Source organism: Ranitomeya variabilis, chromosome 6 (genome assembly GCF_051348905.1).
Source record: "Ranitomeya variabilis isolate aRanVar5 chromosome 6, aRanVar5.hap1, whole genome shotgun sequence".
NCBI classification, from domain to species: domain Eukaryota; kingdom Metazoa; phylum Chordata; class Amphibia; order Anura; family Dendrobatidae; genus Ranitomeya; species Ranitomeya variabilis.
In genome coordinates, this window is record NC_135237.1 from 67930303 (window position 1) to 67937701 (window position 7399).

A 7399-nucleotide genomic window follows, 5' to 3' on the forward strand; every position below is an offset into this window, starting at 1 on the left:
GACGCACAGATTGTTCCTGCATTCTTATAGGCTAAGAACTGTGAGCATGTTCTTATGCTGATTGGTTGAAGTATAATTTCTATGACTATGAAAACTCACTCATTAAACGGGGGCGAGAGAGATCAGCTTGATCCCCCCCAAACAGAGACACACGTCTCCGTATGGTCATTTTCAGTTGCCGGCAACACCTTGTATATAAATTTGGAAATCACTGGGTTAACCGTGAAGGATCAATTTAAATCCTCCCTCAACATTATAAATGGTGCATGTTAGGCAGGGGCCTGTGACAAATTCTGCATAGGGGCCCAGGAGTTTCCAGTTTTTCCTCTGCATTAACTATTTCTATGGCATTTCTATGGAACTGTATAGACAAAGACAGATTGTACTACAAGATGGAAACTACAGGAAAGCACAAGAGGTCATCTGAAATCACTAGTCATCAAGCCTGTTACAATAGTAAACCATGTAGGAAGGGGAACTGATACAGGCAGCATTATTAATGTAGAATATCAAATGAATATCTGTATCATAAAATCTCTGGGTGTTCAATTTTAATAATATGTAGATAGCCTTTTTTACATTTAAATTGAAAATATCATTAAGAATTAAACTGTAGAAAATGTTCTATATATTAAAAATCAGCTAATAATAAACCCAATCCTTGAAAGATTTTTTTATGATTCTGTGTTGACCTGGAGGCTCTTACAGCCCTGCAGCAATCGCCTGAGGCTCATTCCATACCCTAAGTGCGCATTATGGAGTGATATCCTTATTTATTTAACCCTTCGCTCCTGAGGACATCTCTAATATACATTCAATCAATTTTCTTTTGATCTTCCAGACTCGTTTCATAGAATATATGCAGATTTATCTTATGTCGTGAGAAGTCTGTAGAAGTAATTTTGTCTGTGATATGTCATTTATGGTGGTCGATGAAAAGAATCATAATTGTTAAAGGGATATTCTGATAAAAAATGAAATTAATCAACTGCTTTATACTAATACATGCAAAAATATAAGTAGTATAAATAATGCATATATAAAGTAAGTGGATATGCTAAAGTAAATATTTACACCTACAAAAGGAGGGAATAACCACAAAGGAAATATCTAGAAATGTAATTTTATTGATACGTACATAATTTAAAATTTACAATCAAAATGAAGGGAAAAGTACAGAGAAAAAAAGGAAATTACAAACATATCAGTTAGGGGTATCATATAAGTAATCAGTGTTAGGCCAGTTTCACACGTCCAGATAATTCCGGTAGCGGAGAAAACGGTACCGGAGTTATCCGTGTCTGTGTGCTCACGTGGCACATCAGTGTGGCACACGTGCTGTAGCCGTGTGCCGCCCGTGTGCCGCCTGAGGACCACATGGACCATGCAGGAGAGACAGCGCTACAGTAAGCGCTGTCCCCTGCTTGTGGTGCTGAAGCCGGCATTCATCCCTTCTGTCCTGCTCGGCTGAAAGCAGCACTTGCAGGAGAGAAGGGATGAAAGATCACTTTTTTTTTGGTTTAAAATAAAGTTTGGGGTCACCTCCCGTGTCCCACCCCCCGCGCGCCCGCCCGCTTGTAGAGAAATACTCACCCAGCTCCCGCGATGTCTCCTCTCAGCGCCGGCAGCTTGTTCTGTGTGAGTGGTCACGTGGTACCGCTCATTACAGTGATGAATATGCACACACTGACGTGTGAAAGAGGCCTTAGGGACTAAAGAAAGGGCTAACTCCATAAAAATTCAAATGAATGTAGGTGTAATGTGTACATAATAATAATAATAATAATAATCTTTATTTATATAGCGCCAACATATTCCGCAGCTCTTTACAGTTTAACAGTTTCAAACACAACAGTCATAGGTAACAATGTTAACAATACAGTAATAAAGCAAAATAAGAACTACATGAACTAATACTTTTGTCTGTATGATGTAGATGTCTATGAGGCTGTTGAATTAAGAGACTTGTGGCCATCCAGACATTAAGGTCCATATTCCGACTACGTGTAACGTGGTGCGGGGCAGTAGCCGCCAGTGAGGCACTCGTCTATGGCCCCCAGGCACATCACGTGAAAGTGGAGGTCCTGGCTGGGTGTGTGGACTTTTGCTGTGAGGTCATTACACCCATGCAGGTCACATGTAACCATTGTTGAAGGTTTGTCAGGACCAGATGTTTCACAGTTCAATGATGGAGACCACCATTCAAAAATAAACTCTTTACTGAATGGTAACTTGGTAAGGGTTATATACAAGGGATAGCTGGTGCAAAGTCTTATGAACAGTTCCTTTACAACTCAAAGCATTTTCCGCACAGTTTCCATCCTCAGTAATTTACTCCGGGGCTCTCTATGTCCATTATTTTTCCCTCCTTCACCAGAACCCAGCTTTAATGCTATAGTCCTGATTAACAAGTCTCCATTACTTGTTCTGCGGTTCCTTGTCCTCATTCCACTGCTGGCGCCCTGGAACTCCCACTCAGGACACTTTACTAGTCCCATGTGCTAAGTCCTGTTTAGGCCCGTCCCTTTCCGGCATTATCATCTCGTGATTTTGTGGTTAGTCATCCTCTTCTAAGACCCATTTCCGGAAGGCTGCTCTGTCTTTTACTCACTTCTCACTATCCTTGCTCTTCGGCCTCCTCTCACCTAGGGTCAACCCAGAATGTGGCACTGCTCACCTTGGACCTTTTGGCCCATTTCCAGGCCCTATCTAACTTTCTGACCTGAAATGGTAACTTTCCCTAAAACTCAGCCACTCCCACTCTGGGGTAGTCCTAAACCAACAGTTAACCTACTCATATTACCAACATTACTAACATGTATAACTCACATTACAATTCACATTACATATCACATCACGCAACATTGAAATTTGTTTCTTCAAGGAGGAAATGTGGGCAGCATGTCCATATTCTGACACATAAATCATAGATGTATGAAATCAGACTAATGTACAGATTTGCTGCAAGTTTTCAACCATTACAAAGGTTGAAATTTGCAAAATCCAGTGGCAAAACAGTGGCATGAAATCTGTCATTTGTAAATATCACTTTGCCCCTCACAGGAGACAAATTTAAGATTGGGTTCACACAAGCGTCTATTTTCCATCCAGAAAAAAATGAAGATTTTTCATCCATATTGTCACCCATGTATCCATTGTTTATTCCCATATGCAATTAGTATGTCAGTATTGCACATCTGTATAATCACCACATTGATTTGAATTGGTCAGTGAGCGGTCTGCATTCTATCAGTTTCGCGTACAGAGACCGCACACGGACGTTTAATACGTTCATCTGAACGAGCCCTAAGAGTGTATTGCATAGAATCGGAATATGATCGTATTGTGTCCAAGTATGTGCACAAGTCTTTTTTATGGCATTATAGTAGAGATGAGGGGATCTTTTGATATTCGAATTAGCCGACTTCTCCTAATTTTTACAAAAAATTAGATTGTCTGTGAATTAAATCTGTGAATCTCAATATTGGAAAGGTTTAATCCCTTCACGACCTTGGGATTTTCCGTTTTTGCATTTTCATTTCTTGCTCCACTTCTTCCCAGAGCCATAACTTTTTTATTTTTCCATCAATATGGCCATGTGAGGGCTTGTTTTTTGTATGACGAGTTGTACTTTTGAAGTTTTTTGTGGGACGAGTTGTATTTTTGAACGACATCATTGATTTTCCCATATCATGCACTGGAAATCGGGAAAAAAATTCAAAGGGTGGTGAAATTGCAAAAAAGAGCAATTCCACAATTGTTTTTGTTTCGTTTTTTACCATGTTTACTAAATGCTAAAACTGATCTGCCGTTATGATTCTTCAGGTCATTAGGAGTTTGCTGATATCAAACATGTCTAGGTTCTTTTTTATTTATGTGGTGAAAAAAAATCCGAAGTTTGTTAAAAAAAGAAAAATGGAGCCATTTTCCGAGACCCATCTCCATTTTACAGGACCTGGGGCTGGGTGAGGGCTTATCTTTTGTGGGCCGAGCTGATGTTTTTATTGGTATCATTTTGGGGTAAATATGATCTTTTAGTCGCCTGTTATTGCAATGTTGCCATGACCAAAATAACTTAATTTTGGCGTTTTGATTTTTTTCTCGTTACAACAATGTTTACTGATTTTATTAATTATTTTTATATTGATAGATTGGGCCTTTCTGAATGCAGCGATGCCAAATATCTGTATTTTTTTAATTGTTTTATTTTGAATGAGACAAAAGAGGGTGATTTGAACTTTTATATTTTTTTATATTATTGAAAACATTTTTTCTTTTTTTTTCTCCTTTTTACTTGCTTCAATAGTCTCCTCAGGAAACTTCAAGCTGAGATACTCCGATCACCTGTGCTACACATAACAGGGCGCTCATATCAGATTGGCAATTACAACCACAGGGTTCTCTTGCAGACCCCGGGTTGTCATGCCAACCCATCGGCGCCCTGAGATCATGTGACATAGGTGCCAATGGTAGGGATTACTGACGCGCTTCCGGTGCGGCAATGTTAAATGCTGCTGTCGGAGATTGACAATGGCATTTAACATGTTAATAGCTGCTGGTGGATCGTGATTCTATCCACGGTTGTTTGGGACACTTGTTCCGGAAAACATGTGGATTCAGCACCTGAGCCTGCATGGAATGCAGGGACACGACCTATGATATTTATATATACAGGGTGGGCCATTGATATGGATACACCTAAATAAAATGGGAATGATTGGTGATAGCAACTTCCTGTTTGTGGCACATTAGTATATGGGAGGGGGAAAACTTTTCAAGATGGGTGGTGACCATGGGGGCCATTTTGAAGTCGGCCATTTTGGAGCCAACTTTATTTTTTCCAATGGGAATAGGGTCACATCAAACTTATTAAGAATTTCACAAGAAAAACAATGGTGTGCTTGGTTTTAACATAACGTTATTCTTTCATGCGTTATTTACAAGTTTATGACCACTTTTAAACTGTGTTCAAAGTGTTGTCCATTGTGTTGGATTGTCAATGCAACCCTCGTCTCCCACTCTTGACCCACTGATAGCAACACCGCAGAAGAAATGCTAGAACAGGCTTCCAGTATCTGCTATTTCAGATGCTGCACATCTCGCATCTTCACAGAATAGACAATTGCCTTCAGATGACCCCAAAGATAAAAGTCTAAGGGGGTCAGATTGAGAAACTTTGGTGGCCATTCAACTGGCCCACGACGACCAATCCACTTTCCAGGAAACTGTTCATGTAGGAATGCTTGGACCTGACACCCATAATGTGGTGGTGCACCATCTTGCTGGGAAAACTCAGGGAACGTGCCATCTTCAGGGAACGTGCCATCTTCAGCCACTGATGTTTCTTCATTAGTGACAGTTTTCTGGCGTCCACATTTTGTCAAATCCAACACTGAATGTGTTTCACGAAATTTGGCAAGCAGTTTGCTAACTGTAGCATGGGAGATGGGTGGTCTTGTACGGTGTCATGCATTGAAATCTGCTGTAATTACCTGGGTACTGCATTCACCAGACATCAACACAATTCCTATCCGCTCCTCATGTGTTAACCTCTGCGACGTCAATGGCTGTAAACAAAGAGAAACTTGTAAATAACTCATGAAAGAATAAAGTTACATTAAAACCAATCACGTCATTGTTTTTCTTGTGAAATTGTCAATAAGTTTGATGTGTCACATGACCTTCTTCCCATTGACAAAAATAAAGTTGGATCCAAAATGGCCAACTTCAAAATGGCCGCCATGGTCTCCATCCATCTTGAAAAGTTTTCCCCCTCCCATATACTAATGTGCCACAAACAGGAAGTTGATATCACCAACCATTCCCATTTTATTTAGGTGTATCCATATAAATGGCCCACCCTGTATATATATGACATAAGTCGTGAAGGGGTTAGTTACTTGAAAAATACACGTGGGGAAGAGGAGGGATAGACAGAGAAGAAACAACTGACCATAAGAGCTTACACTTTTCAGAGGAAAGAGACTTACCCAGTGACTTTAGAGATGGAAAAGGATCCATTGGGATCTGCTGATGAGTGATGGCCCACCACTGTACAAGGTGTGATAATCCATAATAATATAATTTTTATTTATATAGTGCCAACATATTCTGCAGCACTTTACATTATAGAGGGGACTTGTACAGACAATAGACATTACAACATAACAATAAACACAGATCAAAACAGATACCAAGAGGAATGAGGGCCCTGCTTGCAAGCTTACAAACTATGAGGAAAAAGGGAGACACGAGAGGTGGATGGTAACAATTGCTTTCGTTTTTTGGACCAGCCATAGTGTAAGAGTCGGGTGTTCATGTAAAGCTGCATGAACCAGTTAACAGCCTAAATATGTAACAGTACAGACACAGAAGGCTATTAAATTCATAAAGCGTAAGAGAAAATGATGCGAGGAACCTGATTATGGTTTAAGTTTTTTGAATGGGCAACACAGGGATAGTTAGGTTAATGTGTTGAGATGATAGGCCAGTCTGAACAAATGCGTTTTTAGGGCTGTGGGGATTGGGGATTAATCGTATTAACCTGGGTAGTGCATTTCAAAGAATTGGCGCAGCATGTGAAAAGTCTTAGAGACGGGAGTGGGAGGTTCTGATTATTGAGGATGTTAACCTCAGGTCATTAGCAGAACAGAGAGCACAGGTAGGGTGGTAGGCTGAGACCAGGGAGGAGATGTAGGGTGGTGCTGAGCCGTGGAGTGCTTTGTGGATGAGGGGATGCACGCGCTGATACAGTTACAAGAGCGTAGTTCCCGATGGGCCCCCTCTGAGCACCGGAACCTGGGGCAATGGCCCCCTCTGCACCCCGGTAGCTACGCTACTGTCCAGATGACAATGAATAAGAGAAACAGTAAGAGGTTTTGCAGAGTCAAAAGTAAGAAAAGGTCGAATTCTAGAAATGTTTTTGACATGCAGATAACAAGAGCGAGCCAGTGATCGGATGTGGGGGGTGAATGAAAGCTCTGAATTAAATATGACCCCCAAGGCAGCGGGCATGTTGGGAGTAATGGTGGCACCACACATGGAGATGGCAATGTAAGGCAATGGTAGGTTAGTAGAGGGAGTAAACACAAAGAGTTCAGTTTTTGACAGGTTCAGTTTCAGATAGAGGGAGGACATGATGTTAGAGAAAGCGGTAAGACAATCAATGGTGTTTTCTAAAAAGGCAGGCGTGATATCAGGAGCAGAAGTGTATAATTGGGTGTCATCAGCATAGAGATGGTACTGGAACCTAAATCTACTGATTGTTTGTCTAGTGGGGCGGTATACAAAGAGAAGAGGAGGGGGCATAGGACTGATCCTTGAAGAACCCCAACAGTAAGGGGAAGATGAAAGGAGGAGGAACCAGCAAAAGATACAGTGAAAGAGCGGTCAGAGAGAT